The sequence below is a fragment of the Mesoplodon mirus genome, assembly GCF_964341445.2.
Source record: "Mesoplodon mirus genome assembly, chromosome: 8".
Taxonomy (NCBI): domain Eukaryota; kingdom Metazoa; phylum Chordata; class Mammalia; order Artiodactyla; family Ziphiidae; genus Mesoplodon; species Mesoplodon mirus.
In genome coordinates, this window is record NC_138984.1 from 88,259,496 (window position 1) to 88,280,735 (window position 21,240).

Here is a 21,240-nt window from a genome sequence, read left to right on the forward strand (position 1 = left end):
CTTCCCTCCCTCTGTCTTTGCCCACCCCTCCTCTGGGTTTTATTTTAGAGGTAAAGAAAAAATCAGCAAACCACTCCCTCTCCCCTCAGTACTCTGAAGTTGTATTCCTCCTCTGCTAACTTTCCGGAAGCTCCCTTACTATAATGGTGCCACAGAACTGGGTTCTTTTTACCCAGGACCACCTCCCTCAAGCTTTAGAACAAGTTAGAGGAGGTATCTGGTAGATAAAGAGAGAAAGGAAGAGGTCTTCACCAGCAAGTACAGCTGCCTGACTGGCCCAAACTGAGGGACTTCCTGCAGACAAATAAGGTTTGGACCCATTATGTAGCACACAGGAACCTTGACTGTGTTCGTGCCCAGGCTATTCACCTTTACATCAGTGGTTCTCAACCCTGGTTGCATCTCAGAATCACCTGGGAATGGTTACAAAAAGTACCTCTGTCAAACAAAAAACACAACAGGAAACAAACAAACAAAAACTTTGTGCAAGTCTGATGCACTGAATCTGGGCCTGGGCCTGAGAGTCTCAATTTTTTAACAGCTCCCAGATGATTCCATTGTGCAGCAGGGTTAAGATTTAGCTCGTGGAAGCGATCCAACGCTGAGCTTACTCCCTTCCTTCCAAATACACCCCAGGAGATTCCTCTGCCTGTTCTCACACCAAAGATTTCTGGGAGCCAGGAAATAGAGTACCACAGCCTAGGGAATGCAGTTTAGTTTTCGAAGGGAAAGGGGTTGAAAAGAGAGGAGGTGCCAGGGCATGGGGGAGGCTGGCCTTGGTGGTCCTCCGGGCCCCCCTGGATGTGACGGCACACAGCTGGTGTACATGAGGCCACCTCCTCTCCCCAGGGTCTGATTCTCTTAGGGCTTGGAGGATGAGATACTTTAGGAGTCATAATTCTCAGTCTCTTCCTTGCCTGGGTAGGAGAGGGGGAAAACTAAGTTATGGAGGACACTGGAGGCTCAGGAACTGTGAGGCAGAGACTTGGGAAAAGAATACAGTCCCCAGCCAGCAAAAGGGCAATTTAAAAATTAAGTCACATCTATGCTGAAAAGGTTAGGATACAATAACGAGTATGATTTTACATGCAGATCATAGCTGGAGAGACACACAGCTGCTGCCGTGACTCAGTCCACTCCTGGTCACAGGACTCAGCTGGCCTGGGGAAAGTGGCTCCAGAAGCCCCCAAACATGACGGCCACTTCAGACCCTCCAGCTGCTCACCACACAGTTTGGAAAGAATAAGAAGGCCCCTCCTTGGAGCCCAGAGTTCTAACAAACCCCCGGGGCTTCCAACCACCACCACCACCCCGGTTGCTGAGGCAACTAGTGGGCACCATCTGATTCTCCTGGGCGGGACCAGGGCTGGGAGAGGGGCCTGCTCTGATGCTCAGCTCTTGCTCAGCTCTCGCTCAGAGATTCTTGGCTCTCTGCCAGCCTCCCTCTGGCACGTTGACGGCTGCTGTTGTGCTCTTGGCTTCTTCTATACAGGCAAGGTCTCCCTGCCTCTCCCTGTCTTTCTTCCAATCTCTCTCTCCCCAGCTGTCTCAGGGTTTATGTGGGAAAGCATGAGCTTACCGCCCATGAAAGAGACTTTCAAAGCCATGCCTTCCCCTGCAGCCTCTGGAGTCAACCGTGTCCAGGCTGTGTGAAGGGGACTGAACCGGAGCGGGTGACTATTTGCATTCTCTGGGTAGAGTTGCTAAACGTTTCTGGGTTTCCCCTGGCACGGTTCTGATTAGTGAGCATCCAAAACTCAGGTCCTTGCCCTCAGAAACGATCGTGAAAATCACGGGCAGCAGGACTAATGCAACACGGATGGGTTCCAGCTAGGAAGGAGCAGGGGTTTACATTTTCTTGTTCAATTAAAACCCTCCCCATTCACATGAGCTTGGTGCTTCCAACTTAATGAAGTTCCATTACTTCAAATTCTGGGTGTGTTTCTTTCTTTTTTTTTTTTCCTCCAAAAGAAGTTCAAGCAATGACCAACTGAGAGTGAATGATCTCTCTTTCAGATAATGAACTTCCAGAGGCCAGGCTGAGCTGTGCCTCACCAAACCAGCATGTGTCAGCCTGTGCTGGTCACCACCACTCCTTCCAGACTCAAGCCGTCCAGCTGACTCCTCTGGGGCTGGGGGATGGTCCCTTCTTAGAGCTTCAGCATAATATTAGTAAACATGTGTACCTCCCAACTTCAAGAATAGTGTTTTTTTTAATGAAATGAAACCACGTAACCTACTGTATTTGCATTCTAATCTAACAGTCAGCCCTGGACACTGAATGTGATGTATCTTTAAAACTTATCAGAGTGATCACATACCAAGGAAAGGGAATAGAAATGCCCAAAGGCAGGTCCTCCTACAGGAGGAGACTGGCGGGAACGCCCTGCCTGGAACAAGCACTCCTGCTGGAGGGGTTTCTTACCCTGTTTTGTTTTTAGAAACCAGAAAAACATGACATGTAAAAAGGGCTCCAGTTCTAACCATCCCACTCTGGCCTGGCCCCAGGCAAAATGAGAAACCCAGCCAGCCGGGCCAGCCCAGGCTTCCAGCCCCATCTGCCCCTGTAAAAGCCAAGAACCCAGTCAGGGACACCCTACTCCCCAGCCCAGAGGAGATAGAGCAGCTCAGGGGCACGTGCATTCCAGAAATCTCTGTGTATACTGAAGAGAGAAGAAAAGACAGAGAAGTATATCAGGGAGTCAATATAATAACCAGCATGATAATAATAACAAAAATAATAATGGCTATGAGGAGTCTTATCCTAGTTCTGCTACTTAGAGGCTTTGTAACCTTGGACAATCATTTAACCTCTCTCTTTCTTCACCTGTAAAATGGTTATAATTATCTACGCTGCCCTTGTCCCAAAGCTGTCATAAGAACCAGTTGAGATCATATGAAAGTTATTCTGAAAACTGCAGAGTTGATTTGTAACCTGTTTAGAACATTTATTCTTTTTAAGACTACTTAACCACACCTAAATATTATACCTAGTAGACAGTATCTTAGTTATCAGTTGATGGCTAAATATGCAGAATTTAGTGGGCACATCTGCTATATTGTATTTTTCTTATACTAGTCCAAACTGTTACTGAGGATATGTAAATAGCCTCATTGCGTAAAACCAGTTATCATGGCATTTGCTAAAGTGGGCTTCCGCCAGTGATGTGGTCTGGTTTCAAGGGTCCTTAAGGGGTGCTCCGCACAACTCTGAATGGGTGGTGCACATCTTTAACTAGACCACATAAAAATTCTCTCTATTCTCGTTGAGCGCAGCTATCTCTGTGATTTGTGAGTAGGCTGCTCAATGAGTTCAAAAAACATTTCCCTCTAGCTCCAGCTGGCAAGATGTCAAGATTGAAAAACACACTTCCTGGTTCTCTTTCTTGCCCCAATTGGGATGCATGACCCTAATTCTCACCACCCCATTTCCTTAAGGTACCAGCAGTGATTGAATCTCTGCCCATCCCAATGAGCCTCACACAGACAATTTTAATGCACAGCGGCACCCATAATAGAGAGAACTATATGGTGAAACTTCAAATTTACCTTTAATTCCATCTTTGACAGAGCAAATTGTAGCCATGGGTTATACTTTGCTATGGTCACTTAACACTAGTTGGAAATTCAGGCACCCTTCAGTTTGTAAAAGTTTCCCTCTCCCATTAGCCCCAGATCGAATAGAGGCATCTCCATTTCTATCTCGATGGCTTTCAGTCTACAGAAAGGGTTCATCTTGACAAGGAGGTGGTATAGGAAGGACAGCCAGAAGCCAGTGTCCCTGAGGAATTGGGGACGTAACAGGAGAGAGACAATGAGACAGCCAAGTGTCCTCTTACTGTACCTCCATTCACTGTGCACTTGTTAAGTGCTGCTGAATGAGGAAGGAGTTTCATGAAACACAGAAACACTACAAGTAATATTCACTCATTCTTAATTGACCAAGCATCATTTATCTGCTATAAAGTTTCAGAGGAGAGAAAGATAACAGCAACATCACCATTGACTACTATCTCTCTTTACTCTCACAACAAACCCGTGAGGTACTATGATTCCCATTTTATAGATGAGGTAATAGGAGGCTTAGAAAGGTTGAGTAACTTGCCTAACAGTCAATAGATATTGGGTGGCAGACAAAAAATTCCAGTCCAGATTTATCTGATTCCCAAGCCCTTTCTCTTTACCATTATACTCAGCTGCCTACCATTGTCCAGAGGGGTGAATCAGGAAACCTTTAGGAAGGTGAGGCTTGAATTGGCGCTTGAGGGCAGTGTATGGTTTGGATTGCCTTGGATTAAGGAAGAAGGGAAGATGGCATAATCCAAATCGCTGAGTTTGTATCCCCAGGACACAAAACACTGCTTCGTATATGGTATATGCTCAATATCTATTTAAAGAATGAATGAATGAGAAACAGTACAAATAAAGACAAAGAGACGGGTCCAAGGATGGAGAGCAAGGGCTGGGAAAGGGAAACTGAGAAAGTGGAAGGGGAAAGAAGAGCAAAGAGACCAGATTGGAGCACAGTATTCACTGTGGCAGGCAGCTGAGGTCATCTAAGCCAGGTGGAACTATCTGATGGGAGAAAACTGTAGCGTGAGGAGTTTGGATTTAGTCCTATGCATGTTGTAAAATTAATTCCTAAAGAGGGACCCGATAAGGTGAAAGCCATGATTTAGAAGGATTCATCTGGCTCTAGTGAGCAGGAGGGACTGGAGGTGGAGGGACCAGAGACAGTGAGACCAGCAGACGATGAACACTGGGGGACTCACTCAGGAGCACCTGGGGGCTCTGATTGGTGAGCTAGGGTAAGAGGCAAGCACAGACTTGTGTCTTAGTTAGACAAGAGACGGAGGTGTTTACAGCAAGCAGAGGACAGCAGGGAAACATACAACCTCTCTTCATCTCCAGGGCACTCTGATATGGAGATACTTTGAAAATATTCAGCTAAGCCTCACTGTACAAACAATTACCTTTAAAAATCTTTGGATACCAGGTCAAAGGAATTGGCTACTGGTCTAAGCAAATGGTTACATGTACTTTTTTTTTTTTTTTTTTTTGCAGTACGCGGGCCTCTCACCGTTGTGGCCTCCCCCGCTGCGGAGCACAGGCTCCGGACGCGCAGGCTCAGCGGCCATGGCTCACGGGCCCAGCCGCTCCGCGGCATGAGATCTTCCCGGACCGGGGCACGAACCCGCGCCCCCTGCATCGGCAGGCGGACTCCCAACCACTGCGCCACCAGGGAAGCCCTACATGTACTTTTAATGATCTTCATTGACTTGAGTTTTTAAGTCCTCAAATTGAAGCAGTTCTTTGGTTTAAATTAGGTGGATCCTCTTGCTAATAAGAGTTAGGAACTATAGGTGGCCATTTCTACAGAAAATTCCCCAGCCAGATGGCCAGCTTGTTGAGAACAAGGATGGGGCCTTCTCCTTTCGGGAGAACCTCACAGTGGATTCAGCACTGGGTACATAGAAATGAACACTTCACAAATACATACTGTCTTGACTTTCTAGTCACTGAGAGAGATTTGTCCTTATGGCCTATACAGACTTGGCACTCAGCTGCTTCTGGTAAATGCTCAAAGAGCAACTGGAGCATCAAATACTTGTGTCCAACATCAGTTCTCTGACTATACATCAGTTCTCTGACTACACTTTGATCACATGTGCCCACAGGGGTTGTGCCTTTAAGAAATGCACCTTAGGATTCTTAGATATTAGTAGTATTCTCTGAACAGAAGATGTTTTGAAAGTACAGATATATAGATGTCCATCAATCATTCAACAAACATTTGCTGTGTGCATGCTATATATTTATACACACACACACACACACACACACATATATACACACACACACACACATATGCCAGGCACTGTTTATGGCACTAAAAATATATCAGTATACAACATGGGTAATCCTGCCTTCATGAAGGTTACCTTCTAGTAGAAGGAGAAAAATGATAAGCAATAAATATAATAAAAAAGTAAATAAGTAGATTGGAAAGTGATAAGTACCATGGAGAAAAGAAAGAGTATGATGGTTGCGGGTGGTATCACAATTTTAAATAAGGTGGTCAAAGTCGGCTTCACTGAGAAGGTGATATTGATAAGCGACCTGAAAGTGATAACTGTCCGTGTTGCCCGTTAGTTATAATACTTAAATTTAAACTCTTTCTTCAAACTTAAGGTAAAAATAAAACAGCTTATATCTGGTATAAGGAGAATTGGGGACTGGCCTTTTATTATGAAACTAATCAGACACATATTTTATACACTTGCATTTTAACAACAAACGCCATTAGAAAACTTAATCTTCCAAGGGAAACTGTGTTAAAATACCATCTCCAAAATCTTTCTGTGTAACAAAACCCCCCTCGTTAAAACACTGGCCCCACCTGTCAGTGCCGCTCTCTCTCAGGTACCAGTCTTCCTCTGAAGACTACAATAACAACTGCTCTCGTACCAAGATTAAAAACAGAAACCAAATTTTTGTAGGGAATAATTAGTAGCCGACAGCAAGTTTTAGCATTAATGCAGCAGCATATGAACAAATTACAAAAATTTCCTTTGCTAGAGAAACCATCAGCTGTCTTACCGATCACCCAGCAGCCTTTATTTCCCACTTGGTATTATATTTATGGCTTTTATGGGGGAAAAAAGAAGTTAAGAATTATGGGTTGAATAAATTTGATATCTGTCTAACCAATGATAACAGTTCACGTTTAAGTGCATATTGTTAAATTTGTAATCTCTCTTCCAGATTCTAAGCTATTGTAATATGCTTCTTTTCAAGACTTTCAGATTTCAAATGGCTCCCAAGTCTAGAAAATTATCTTACTGGTCAGCTAGCCAAGGCGTTGACCTTGAATGAAACCAGTTTAGAGAGAGCTCCCCTGGGGTACTTTCAAGAATTCTGAAACATAATGTGTGTCCGAGGAATTAGCAAATTCACAACATGTGTTTCTGTTACATGATTATAACTGGGTTTGTGAGTGGTGTTCACGGCTACTAAGTGGTTCTGCTCAAAGATTCACCCCCAATACCTCCACATGCCTGCCTCCTGCCCACATTCCTCTGCTGGTGTATAAATCTTCACTCTGACCTTGCTCAACACAGCTCAGGTCTTCCCCGATTCTGGGCTGCCAAGACCAGAGTGCGTGGCTGAAACATTTTTGAATACTCATGTGAGAGGAGCTCAACTTCTGCTTTTGGGTCATTTAGTAACAGTTGCTCTATTTCCTTTTCTTCTGTTAAGCAATTCTGTTTGCACAGGAAAATATAACCAACAAGTGACTTTTTTTTTTTTACCAAGTAATAAAAACAATGATAATAAACTAAACTATGCCAGACATTTACATAACCTACTCCATGCTCACTGGTCACATCTGGCAATGTGTTGTGAGCCCTTTCAGAGGAGAAATAACAAAGAACTTAAGAGAACTTTGCAGAGAAAAGAAAGCATGGTTTAATTGTGATTTGACCTGATGAGAAACACTTCCTGCTTCAAGCAAAAAAACTTCAGACTATTAGGCACATTATCAGACTGATGTTTGAATACCCCTGTTTATTTTCTCCATCTTTTGCCAGATGCTCAATTCCAAGACTTGGTCTAGAACCAATAAATACTTCCTGTTAAAGCACAGGCAGGAAACAGATTCTTCCACAGGAAGGCTCAACAGGAAAGCTCAAGCACTATCCCCTTGACCTATCCATTCTTGAGGCTCCATTCATGACTTTCCACATGCATCGAGCAAACCTGTATCTCACTATAACCTCAACCATCCCCCTATTGTGTAGATGAATTGACCCTGACAAGGTCAAGTGATCTGCCCAAGATCCAAGCACAGGTGTCAGCACCAGAACTCAGGTCTCCAGACTGCAGAGGTGCTCTATTGCCCAAGGTTACACAAGTAATTAACAAAAAGTACAATTATTCCCTGCTTTCCAGCTTCTAGCAACACCCAACTCCCCTACCCTCTAGTACCTCCCTCAACACACCTAGCCTGCGCCTCACACACAATGGGAATGTCTTACTGCTATAACATGCACATGAATACACTCTCTCTTCTACGTCATTTGGTTGAGTGCTGCCTGTCTTAGATGCAGCACTGATATTCAAAATATTTTACAACTGGTATGGCCTAGGCACTGACCAGTCAGAAGGGATGCTGGCTTACTGCTGGATCAAGGACCTGGAGGCTACCCTCCCCCTGCAATAGGCCCCTGTAGCTGCAGGTGTGGGGGGAGATTAGAGGGGACTCCAGGAAAGCCCTGCTTAGGGCCAGCTTCTGAAGGGAAACTTGTAAAGGATCCCGTCTTCTGTAATTTGTGCACCATGTGCACAATGCTTCCGATTTATTATTCATTCAACAAATATTAAGTAACTACAATGTGAAGAACCTTATGAGAAAAGCAAAGGCAGTCACACATGCCCCCATGTCCTACCTTATTTCCTGGTAGAATAGATAAGAAATGTATCTCAGTAGCTACAGTAGAAACCAGAACTTTGTCTATGTTTTAGGATAGGTCCAGGAAAATGGGTATGGCTGTTGACAAAAACAGAAGAGATCCCTTCTGGTTGTAGATCATAGAAGGCCTTCTGGAGGGCTCATTTCAGCTGTGGCTTTTAAAGGGTGGGGAGGAGTGATGATCATTTTTGTAATATATAGAAATATTAAATCGCTATGTTGTGCACCAGGAACGAACACTGTAGGTCAATATACTTCAAAAACAAACAAACAAACTCATAGAAAAAGAGATCAGATCTGTGGTTACCAGAGGCAGGGGGTAGAGTGAGGGAGAACTGGATGAAGGTGGTCAAAAGGTACACACTGCCAGTTATAAGTACTAGGGATATAACGTACAACATGATAAATATAATTAACATACATGAAAGTTGGCAAGAGAGTAAATCCTGAGTTCTCAGCACAAGGAAAAACATTTTTGCTTTATTTTGTATCTATATGAGATGGTGGATGTTCACTAAACTTATTGTGGCGATCATTTCATGATGTATATAAGTCAAATCAGTATGCTATACACCTTAACCTTACACTGTATGTCAATTATACCTCAATAAAACCGGAAGGGAAAAGAAATGAATGAATGAATGAATGAATGGTGGGGAGGATTTGGCGGGGAGGAGCTAAAAGGGATGAACATTCCAGACTGCGGGAAGAAGATGAACGGCACACACTCCTGAGAACTGGTAGGGTAGAGAAGGGCAGCACTGGCTGGACTGAAAGGCGCTGGAGGGCACTGGCGGCACCTGTGTTGGCATCTGCTCCGAGTGGGCGGCAGACCAGGCAAGGGGGCTCAGCAAGGACCACATGCTCGGATCAAGGCTCCCTGGGGTTCAGCGTGCGTTCCCTAAGGGCCCTTTCATTTCCAAACTGGTCAGGAGCTCCCTCCACACCCCTCTCCCCGTTCTGAAAATTCTAGAGAACAAATAGGCGTTTGCCAAGTAGCCTAAGGGATTACATGCCCTTGCCTGGCTCCGACGATACAATGTTGCCCCTGGAATCGCTGCCCAGGAACAGCATGCATTCTCTCAGCCTGCTTGGAGGCAGCCCAGCGCTGAACCTGGCTCCAGTCCAATCCAGTGCGGGAGCCAGGAGAGAGTACGTGGCAATGGGGGGTGGGTGCTCCCTACTTCCTAGCACTGACTCAGTTGAGGCTGGAGGTGGGAAAGGGGAGGGTTGGTCAAAGGCAGATTTAAAATAGGAGTAGGCAGACAACACGGGGAGAAGTCATTTGAGAAGAATGATGGATTTCTCAGAGTCTGCTGTAGACAAAATTGGAAGAGAGTTAAAAGTCGTTTTTACCGTCTCCTATAGAATATAAGCGACCCTCATAATTTTAGTTGAATGACAAAAACTAGCTACGTGCTAATTGGAAAGAGCGCGGTCTCTGGAGTTCCCTAATCTGGTCCGAGTCCCTCCCTTGTCAGGAGAAGAGCACAATTCCTATTTACCTAGAAATGATGCACTGGTAGGGAGGGTTCATGGAGTCATGAAGAAGTCTAGGAAAAGGAAAGTTAGTGAACAGTAATTTGTTCTTGCCTCCTCTATCGTAAGGCAAGAAAGATGGAGCTCTGTTCTCCATGACCGGTAGAGTCTTAAACAAAAACATTTGTAGAGCAAATGCAGGTTAGGATAACCAGCTACCGTTGTCTGAGGACTGTGTTCCCTGAGAACAGCCAACTCCCTCTGTTCTTATTCTACACCCACCCATCTGCCTTCTGATCTGCAATCTGGTTTCCTGAGTGGACTTGCTTTAGAGCATCCTGTATACATAACTAGCTCCCGTTTTCAAACAAAGCCTTTCTTCTATTGCATTATTTTTCATATTGGAGTCTTCAATCATATTCTTAGAGGTCCAGGAATTCTTTAGAATGATTTAAAATTTTTGTGTTTTCATTTTAAAGATAATACAAAAATTTTAACACAAGCATCCCCTGGATCGCCACCTTTTCATAGAGTAATGCCAATGTTCAGACTAGACTTGCGTTTCTGACTGTTTTGATCAAGTGATCACATAAAGTCTCATGATGTAAGTACGAATACAATGTTTCTTAAAGTGGGATATATTCAAGAGTCTACAAGTTCTCAAGTTTGAGAAATATTTCCTATTTTAAATAATCTGACCAGCTGGTCTATACGTCAATTTCTTATACGTTGGGCTATATGAATTAATCCTTTCCAGCCTAATCACCCTGAGTGAAGGGGTCCGGTAGTTATTTGATATGTAAGGCTGAGGATCACATCTGTTCTGTACCAGCATACTGCCAGTCAGTGAAGCAATCAGCCAGATGATCTCCTCCTGGAAAGCTCTTCTCTCTTCCGTGTGATAGATGGATTGTAATTGGTTCATCAGACACACCCATCTTAGATTCGAAATAGAAGACTTTCTGATCCTGGGTAAACCCCTTAATCTCTGCTCTCAATTTTGTAAAATACGGGTGATACCAGCTGGCACCACCACTGCTACCAACAAGAGGGATCTCGTGCTAATAAGTTCACACTTTCTGCCGTGCCGGGTCTGTCTGGCCCTGCTCCTGACACAGTGCACTACGGGGCTTACAGTTTGCCAAGAGACCAATGAGATAGGGAGGCATGAGAAGGAGTATTTTGGGAGTCGTCCCTGAGGTCTGAAGACTAGCTCTGGGGGAACTGTGGTAAGTGTCTTTAGGCAAACAGCACATCTCAGAGACATCTTAGAGTCTGGGTGGGAGTAGCAATAAGCCTATTTTGGAGGCAAGTAACAAAGGACTCATTGGCTCTTGTAACTGGAAGTGCAGAGGTGGATCAGGCTTCAGTCTCAGCACTGCCCTCAGGACCATTTCTTTCGGCCACTCTGCCCTGCCACCCACAGTTTGACTCTCCTCATGGGCATAGGATGCCTGCCATGTGCTTCCTCATTTGGAGATGCTTCTGTTCAGCATTCCAAGCAAGAATTGTAAGGTTCACCCTGATTAGAGTCCTCCTTGACATCTGTCTTCTCCAACGTTCACATCCAATCTGTCAGAAAATGGCTCTACCTTCAAATTTTATCCAACATCTAACACCTCTCACCGTCTCTGCTGCTACTACCCTATTGCCAATCATCAACATTTCATCTGCATTACTGGAGTCATCTCCTAACTGGTCCTCCCTGCTTCTGCTCCTGTCCCTCCTACCGCAGCCTGAACGATACTTTAAAAATATAAGTCAGGGCTTCCCTGGTGGCGCAGTGGTTGAGAGTCCGCCTGCCGATGCAGGGGACATGGGTTCGTGCCCCGGTCCGAAAAGATCCCACATGCCACAGAGCGGCTGGGCCCGTGAGCCATGGCCACTGAGCCTGCGCATCCGGAACCTGTGCTCCACAACGGGAGAGACCACAACAGTGAGAGGCCCACGTACCGCAAAAAAAAAAAAAAAAAAAAAAAAAAAAAAAATATATATATATATATATATATGTATATATAAGTCAGATCATGTCACTGCTCAGAATCTTCCAATTGATTCCCATCTCACTGGAGTAAAAGCTGATGGCCTTGCAATGCCCTGTAAGGACATGATCTGACTCCCCTGTAACCTCTGACCTCAGCCTCTACCACCTCCCTCCCTTTCGTACTCCACTCCAGCCACACTGGCCTCCTGTTTCTGTTAACAGGACAGGTGTGCTCAGCTTCTGACCAGGGACTTTGTACTGGCTGTCCCCTCTGCTTGGGACAGTCTTCTTCTGGAGAACCACATGGCCCACCTAAGTCATGTTGTCAGTGAGGCCTACCCAGGACACCCCTTTGAAAATTGTAATGCCCGCAGACCCTCTGCATTCACAGTCCTTCTACACTGCTTGTATTTGTCTATAGCAGTGCTCACCTAGTGTATTTATTGATTTGTTGACTGTTTACTCCCAGCTAGCATGTAAGGGATTTGTGTCTATTTGTATTATTGATGTATCTCCAGACCCTAGAACAGTATTTAGTTCATATCAGATGCTCAAAAATGTGTTGAATGAATGAATGAACAAATTGGACTGGCTTGGATACCCACTCTTCTTCTGAACTCTTAGGTGGGGAATGCCTAAGTCCTTAAAGCTAAGAGTACAACTTACCAAGGTTGGACCAAACTGGGTGTCTCCAGAACCTGGAATTTAGATTATGCTCTAAGAAAGAATCTAGCACAAATCAACAGATAATCAGTGAGGTTAACAGCACCTACGATGCTTATTTAACATGATTATCCTTGGGTCCCACCATAAACTTACAAATCAAAATTTCGAGAGGCAGGGGTCACAAATCTGCTTTTTTTTTTGGTGTGTTCATTTGTCTCTTTTAATCAGCAGCCTGCAGCTGATTCTTCCCTTAACTAAAACCGAATAGTCTGGGTAGTACGTGTAAATGCTTGGCAGGAGCAACCCAGGTGTACTGTAAGACATAACTGGAGTATGGCAAAGAAAATTGAGATATGATACATGGCATTGACCTATCAGAAAAAAGAACATATAAACAGAAGAAGGTAGATGTAATATCATGTCATCTGCAAATAGTGACATTTTTATTTCTTCCTTTCCAATTTGGGTTTTGTTTTGTTTTGTTTGCCTAATTGCTCTGGCTAGGACTTCCAGTACTATGTTGACTAAAAAGTGGCAAGAGTGGACACACTTGTCTTGTTCCTGATCTTAGAGGAGAAGCTTTCAGCTTTTCACCATGAAGTATGATGTTAGCTGTGGGCCTGTCATATATGGCCTTTACTATGTTGAGGTACATTCCCTCTATACCCACTTTGTTGAGAGTTTTTATCATAAACGGATGTTGAATTTGTCAAATGCTTTCCTTCAATGGGATGATCATATGATTTCTATCCTTCATTGTGTTAATGTGGTGTATCACATTGACTGATTTGTGGATCCCTGGAATAAATCCCCCTTTATCATGGCGTATGATCCTTTTAATGTATTATTGAATTCAGTTTGCTAATATTTTGTTGAGGATTTTTGCATCTATGTTCATCAAGTATATTGGCCTGTAATTTTCCTTTCTTGTGGCATCCTTAATCCTGGTTTTGGTATCAGGGTAATGCTGGCCTCGTAAAATGAGCTTGGAAGAGTTCCTCCTCTTCTATTTTTGAAAGAATTTGAGAAGGATTGGTATTAATTCTTTGAATCCTTGGTAGAATTCACCAATGAAGCTGTCCAGTCTTAGACTTCTGTTTGTTGGGAGAATTTTGATTACTCCTTACCAGTAATTGGTCTGTTCAGACTTTTTATTTCATCAAGGTTCAGTCTTAGTAGGTTGTATGTTTCTGGGAATTTACCCATTTCTTCTAGGCTGTCCAATTTGTTAGTGTATAATTGTTCATAGTAGTCTCTTATGATCCTTTGCATTTCTGTGGCACCAGTTTAACATCTCCTCTTTCATTTATGATTTATTTATTTGAGTCCTCTCTCTTTTTTTCTTGGTGAGTCTAGCTAAAGGTTTGTCAACATTGTTTATCTTTTCAAAGAACCAGGTCTTAGTTTCATTGATTTTTTCTACTTTTTTTTTTCCTTTTTTTTAGTCTCTTATTTATTTTCACTCTAATCTTATTTTCTTCCTACTACTAGCTTTGGGCTTCATTTGTTCTTCTTATTCTAGTTCCTTGAGGTGTAAAATTAGGATGTTTATTTAAGACTTTTATTTTTTCTTGAGGTAGGTATTAATTGCTATGAACTTCCCTCTTAGAACTATTTTTGCTGCATCCTATAAATTTTGATATGTTACATTCCTAATTTTCATCTGTCTCAGGGATTTTAAAATTATTCTTTAGATTTCTTCTTTGCTCCATTTGTTGTTCAGCAGCATGTTGCTTAATCTCCACATATTTGTGAATTATCCAGTTTTCTTCATAAAATCAATTTCTAGTTTTATATCATTGTGGTCAGAAAAGATGCTTGATATGATTTCAATCCTCTTAAATTTATTGACTTATTCTGTGACCTAACATATTATCTATCTTGAAAAATAGAGAAGAATGTATACGCACATGAGAAGAATATATTCTGTTGCTTTTGGATGGAATGTTCTATAAATATCTGTTAAGTCCATTTGGTCTAACATGTCATTTAAGACCAATGTTGCCTTATTGATTTTTTGTCTGGATGATCTATCCATTGATTTAAGTGGGTTATTAAAGACCCCTACTATTATTGTATTGCTATCTATTTCTCCTTTTAGATTTGTTAATATTTGCTATATATATTTAGGTTCTCCTATGCTGGTGCATAAACATTTACAAGTGTTATAAATTCTTGTTGGATTTACTCCTTTATCATTATGTAATGCCCTTCTTTGTCTTTTAGTCTTTGTTTTAAAGTCTATTTTGTCTGATATAAGTATAGCGACTCCAGCTTTCTTTTGGTTTCCATTTGCACAGACTATTCCATCCCTTCACTTTCAGTCTGTGTGTCCTTACATTTAAAGTGAATCTTTTGTAGACAGCATATAGGTTGGTCTTTTTTTTTAATCCATTCAGCCACTCTATGTCTTTTGATTGGAGAATATAGTCCAGTTATATAGATATTTAAAGTAATTACTGATAGGTATGTGCTTATTGCCATTTTGTTAATTGTTTTCTGGCTGTTTTTGTAGTCCCTGTCTGTTCCTTTCTTCTCTTGCTCTCTTCCTTTGTCGTTTGATGACTTGCTTTAGTGGTATGCTTATATTCCATTCTCCTTCTCTTTTGTGTATTTACTATAGGTTTTTTGTTTTGTGGTTACCATGAGGCTTACATATAACAACTTACATCTATAACAGTATATTTTATGTTGATAACAACTTAAGTTTTCTGCCATCCCTATTTATAAGAATGCCAGTTATAGTGGATTATGGGCCACCCTACTCTTAATCTTAATCAATTACATCTGCAATGAATGACTATTTCCAAATAAGATCACATTCCAAGGTACAAGGAGCTAGAACTTCAACATCTGGATTTGGAGGGGACACAATTCAACCCATAAGACCATCCACTTCTCTCAAGTGATTCTGAGATCACCAAACAACTTTCTGGTTACTAGCATGGTTCCCCAGGTACACAGGATTTAGCAGTGAGGGTCCTGGAGAACAAACAGGAGTCTCCTGATCACTGGAGATGAATATCCCTTACAAGCCCTATTTCCAAGCAATCTCCACACCAAACCTAAGGTTCCAGGCCTAGCAACCTCAAAAATGAAGAACATCACACTGTGTGCCCTCATTTAAAAGGGGATAGAGGTACCTGAGTTGCAGGCAGGTATTCCCAGATATTTTGCCAAAGATGGTCCATCTTTCCCTGGCCACATCTTCCGTGAACAACAGGCATTTTGAAAAGGGGTAAACTTCTGAGAGCTAGTCCTGCAGATCAGGGTAAATACATTTATTGACCCAGGAAAATACCCATCTGTCTTTACTATGCTCTCTGGCAGGATAGCCCCCAATACCTTTTTTATCTGGGAAGCTCCACCAAGAAGGAAGGTCTTGACTTCAACTTAAATATTCTTGCTTGCCATATCCTTTTCTGGTACCATCAAATATCTTTCAAGTGCTGTGTCCCTGGAAAGAATACAGGACTTAAATGGAGGTTCTTAGAAGCACTGATATTGTCACAAACTAGGAAAACTGTTTTCTTATATTAGCTTAGACATTTTATCAATTAACTTCCTTGTTCTATCCGTAGAAAACGATATAATAAAAATGGCCTTAAAATGGCTCAGTTATGGTTGGTTAACTATATAACATGAACTCTGTAGGCCATTAGCACTAACTCTAAGCTTGAGAGTTTTAGATCAAGGCCAGGTTTCTTTAAAACTCAAGCTACACATCCAAAACTTGAGTGCAAGGAGATTTCCAAACCCTGGTGGTTGACCCAGAAATTTAATCCAACAAAATTTTAATATAGTAGAAGCCCTCTTAATGAAACACTGCTTAACTAACTGGATTAACCTTCACTCTCTATCCCTCTCTAACCCCCACTGATGCCAGGTGCACTGAATGCTAGGTGACTACTCTTTAAAACAGTATTTTTCAAACTGTAGGTCTTCATATCAATTTACTGGGTTGAAATAAATTCACTGGGTCATGACTAATATATATATATTTTTTGCGGTACACGGGCCTCTCACTGTTGCGGCTTCTTCCGTTGCGGAGCACAGGCTCAGCCTGAACGGACGCGCAGGCTCAGCAGCCATGGCTCACGGGCCCAGCCGCTCCGCGGCACGTGGGATCTTCCCAGACAGGGGTATGAACCCGTGTCCCCTGCATCGGCAGGCGGACTCTCAACCACTGCGCCACCAGGGAAGCCCCATGACTAACATTTTTAAAATGAAACATTACAGAACAGTTGAATTGCATCCTTAGAATCAGTTATTTATTCTAAAATGTGTTGATGTCTATTACATAAAATAATGAATGACTGCAAAAGAAAAAACTCAAAACAAATAAATAAACCGGACATGAAAAATGATATAAAAATGAAGTTGAATGATTTCCGTAAAGACTCTATAAAGGCAGGTCACTAAAAAACAAATAATAAAAATTGATGTCAAATTAGTTGTGAGCTAGAAAATGGTAAAAGATGAGGAAAAAAATTGTAAAGCCTAAAAAACTCCCCACTTGTAATTGTTTTACAAGTGTCTTTATGTTCTCTCTCCACTACAGAAAAACAGAGGCTGGAAATCCTAAACACAATGAATCAACAGTGGGACTAGGGCTTCCCTGGTGGCACAGTGGTTAAGAATCTGCCTGCCAATTCAGGGGACATGGGTTCGAGCCCTTGCCGGGAAAGACCCACATGCTGCAGAGCAACTAAGCCCGTGGGCCACAACTACTGAGCCTGCACTCTAGAGTCCGTGAGCCACAACTACTCAGCCTGTGCTCCAGAGCCTGTGAGCCACAACTACTGAAGCCCGTGCGTCTAGAGCCCATGTTCCACAAGAGAAGCCACTGCAACGAAAAGCCTGCGCACTGCAATAAAGATTAGCCCCCGCTCACCGCAACTAGAGAAAGCCCACGCACAGCAGCAAGGACCCAATGCAGCCAAAAATAAATAAATAAATAAATAAATAAATTTATTTTTTAAAAAAGTGGGACTAACGCAAGAAAAAACTATGAGTAAGTTTAATCAGAGGACCCACAGTGAGCCCAACACCTAAAGACTGGGGAATGAATGTATACACTTTAAGTAAAAATAAAAAGTTTAAGGTTTAAGGTGTTTTCTAAGCCTCAATCATATCTAATAAAAGGACTTATATATTTTTAAATTTTGGCCAGTCCTTGGAATATGGTGGAATAGGACTTGACCATTATAAACTCACTGCCCCTATCAAGCAAGGAATCACAAAGCATACCCTTAATGTATCAGAGAATATAATAATATAATTAGGGCAAAGTATGCAAAAAATAATAGTTTCACATCAGGAAGGACTACCCACTTATAAGCTAAAGATTTGTAATCAGCCCAGATAACTAGTTTTCTATGAAGCTTTTCCTGTCTCCTTCTCACTGTGCTCTTGCCCCACTACAACGGGCTACTCCTTCGTGTCCCACTGGCTGCTGTAAGTTTGCCTACTCATGGACGTATCAAAGCTCCTGTGATAATTCTCTATAACATCATTATTTATATATGCATGTCCATCAATGAGACCCTAACCTCCTGGAAGATAAGGACAAGGTCTTGACTGGTATTCCCAGCATCAGCACAGGGTGTGGCATTTGGTAGGTGCTTAGTAAATTTTTGTTGAATGAAAGAATAACTGTGCAAATAAATCAAGCTGTTGTCCTCATTTTCAATAAAAACAGAAGGTAACTCTGTTTGAAATAAATTGCAAATTTGAAATTTAAAAAAAAAAGTGTTTTCCAACAGCATTTGCTCACTCACTTCATGTCTCTGGGTGCCATTTTGGTAGTTCTCACAATATTTCAAAGTTTTCCATTTTTATTATATTTGTCATGGTGATCTGTGATCAGTGATTTTTGATGTTACTACCGCAAAAGACTATGATCACTGAAGGCTCAGATGATGGTTAGCATTTTTTAGCAATAAAGCATTTTTAATTAAAAAAAAATGTTACAGTAATACAAGCAGAACGGCACTGGTGCATCTCTAAGCCAAAAAAGAAAATCACTGGAAAGGTCAAAATTCACTAGACTGCTACAGCTTGGTTGAAATAACCATTAAGACCATTTTGCCTTGACTCTGGATTTAATATGAACCCTTCTATGATTTTCATTGCCTGCCTTGGATCTTGATCCTTCAGAGGAAGTGCCTAAACAAGCAAGACAAGTATTCTGGTCACTGAAAAGGAGATGTCTTTATACTTCAAACTAATAAGTTGATTTTCTAGCATGAATCAGAAAAGATTCACTAGTCTGAAAAAGAAGAAAAGAAAACTATTGCTTTATTCTCAGGATTTTTTTTCCCTCCATCTCTAAGTATCCAAAATATGATCATTTTTATAACCTAAATTATATAAAGTACTTTTCCTAAGTAACACAGTAATACATACTTTGAAAAGTATGGAAAGGACTAAAAAGTATAAAGCAGGAGAAAAAAACCACTCATAATTCTACTCCAGCAGGGCATCAACTCTATACTTTGTCATGTTCACTTCCAATTGTCTTTTTTACAGTTTTCTTTATATAATTGAAATTACTATAATGATACCTTTTTATGGTCCTAACCTAACAAGATAACTTCATCTATTAAGTTTTTTCTATTTACCCTGCCCCATGAAGAGTTTTCCTTTTTCATAACTTCAAATTTTCTAGAAAAATCTCTCTCTAGGTATCAGAGAAATTTTATTAATTATTCAATACACATTTATTGAACACAAGCTATGTGAAATGTATCAAATTGGTGTCAGAGTATACATAGAAATGACAGTATGTTTAAAGAAGTTAAAAAGCAGGTTGAGGAAACAATCCACCTATATGTACACAAAGAGAACATGTCAAGCAACCCCCTGCTTAATGGATTAGGTGGCAAAATAATGGGGTGCATAAGAGGGGATACCCAGGGTGGCTGAGGAGAAAGGGGGCTCATGGCTCTGACAGATAAGACTAGATAAACTCTACATGAATCATTTCATTGAATCCTCCAGTCAACCTTGTAAGGTATTATTATTATCTCCATTTCACAGTGGTGGAAACTGCAGTGCAGGGAGATTAAGTAATTTGCCTCAAAGCATAGAGCTAGTTAGTGGTGGAGGTGAGATTCAATCAAAGTCTTTCTCCAGAGTTGGACTCAGCACTGCCTTCTATGAGGTGTCCAAAAGCCCAGGGGAGTCAAAGAATAAGGGGAGACATCCAATCAAGTGTTAGCAGAAACGAAAGTATGACCTTGTTACCTGGGGGGAAAACAAATGCAATAAACATGACTATTCAATGATAGGATTCCCAGGAGATCACCACGGGCAGGACAGGAAGGAAGACAAGGTGTCTGGACCATTCTTCAAAGATGCCCAGCACTTCGGTCCTACTGGAAGACAGGGCTTGCCAGGGGACCTCCTGGCTTTTTTATTTCGGATACACTGCCTCTCTTTCACCCCACCACTCGGTGTAAGTTTGGGGAGAGGGGTTCCTGGAACAAAGACATTCTTCTTCATGGATGCACACTCCGGCTCACATACCTCAGTACATGCTCGCATTCACACACCTTAACCTGGAAGTTTCCCCCGCACTTCTTCTGACAGTTTCCCACTTGAGGACCACAGAGATGCAGACCTCATTCTCACATATGGGAGCCCCTTGGAGAGGTTGGTTGGGGAATCGGAGGAGTCACACTGAACCCCGGGCCATCAGGCTCTCGCCATTCAGACGAGCACCAGAAGCTAAGTACGCTCTTGGCCAATGCCTTCTACAGAAAGCACCGCGCGGCCACACTCCAGCCTCACACCCGCGTTCGGGCACTAGTGCAGCTGAACCGGCCTCAAGGGCTGCGGGGCCTCCGCCAGCCGCCCCTCCTTCCGCGGCTTCGACGCTGACTTCCGCTCCCTTCCCCGGGCCGCGACGCCCCAGCTGTCCCCCAGGCCGCCCGGGGACATGCGGGAAACAGGAGTCGGCGCTCCCCTCGACGTAGCCAAGCGATCACCAGCCTCCTTGTACGACTTCCTTGGGCCCGGCCAGAATTCCGGGGGCGCAGGCGGGGGGCGTGGCCAGAAACCCCCGCCCCGAGCCCCGAGTCCCGCCCCCCCGTGGCTCGCGTTCCCTCCCCCACCTCCGCTCCGCCTCCACCTCTCCCCTCCCCTTCCGGCTCTCCCTCTTTCCCAGCCCCCACTCTCTTCCCACTCTTCCTCCCTCCCTCTCCCTTCTTACCCTCCCCTCCCTCTCTCTTTGCCATGTCCCCTCCCCCTCCTTCTCTTCCCTCCTTCCTTCTTCCCTCCCCCGCGCCCTGCGGGGAACGGGGCACCCGGTGAAGACCCCCTTCCCTCCCCAGGGAGCTAGAAGCCGTGACACTTGAGGCCCTGGCCGCGCTGGCCGCCTGTGTCTCGGCGCTTCTGGACCCGGAATTGGCAAACACTGAGCCGGTGACACCCGCCAAACGGGTTAAAGGCGAGCAAAGGTGTTTCGAGGAGGCTCTTTCGGTTAATCAAGTTTTCACACGAATGGCTCCTCCCTTAGGGTCAGGGAAGTAAGAGGCAACATTGCAGCTCCTTAGAGAAAATGTCTGGACCCTCTCGGCCCTGAGGCATGGTGGAGAGTGGGAAAGATTTTAGGTGAAGGAGCAAAAGGCCCAGG

General features: G+C 43.1%; 1 long non-coding RNA gene across 1 annotated transcript in view; it reads right to left on the reverse strand.

Moving 5' to 3' along the window:
- LOC309809917 overlaps positions 1–20,728 on the reverse strand; it is a 37,574-nt gene extending 16,846 nt beyond the window's left edge. The window contains exons 1-3 of the long non-coding RNA XR_014294919.1: positions 20,133–20,728; positions 15,948–16,059; positions 15,746–15,861 (exon numbers count right to left, since the gene is read on the reverse strand). This is a non-coding gene — a long non-coding RNA (uncharacterized lncRNA). The remainder of the gene's footprint in view (positions 1–15,745; positions 15,862–15,947; positions 16,060–20,132) is intronic.
- Between the last annotated feature and the right edge of the window lie 512 nt (positions 20,729–21,240).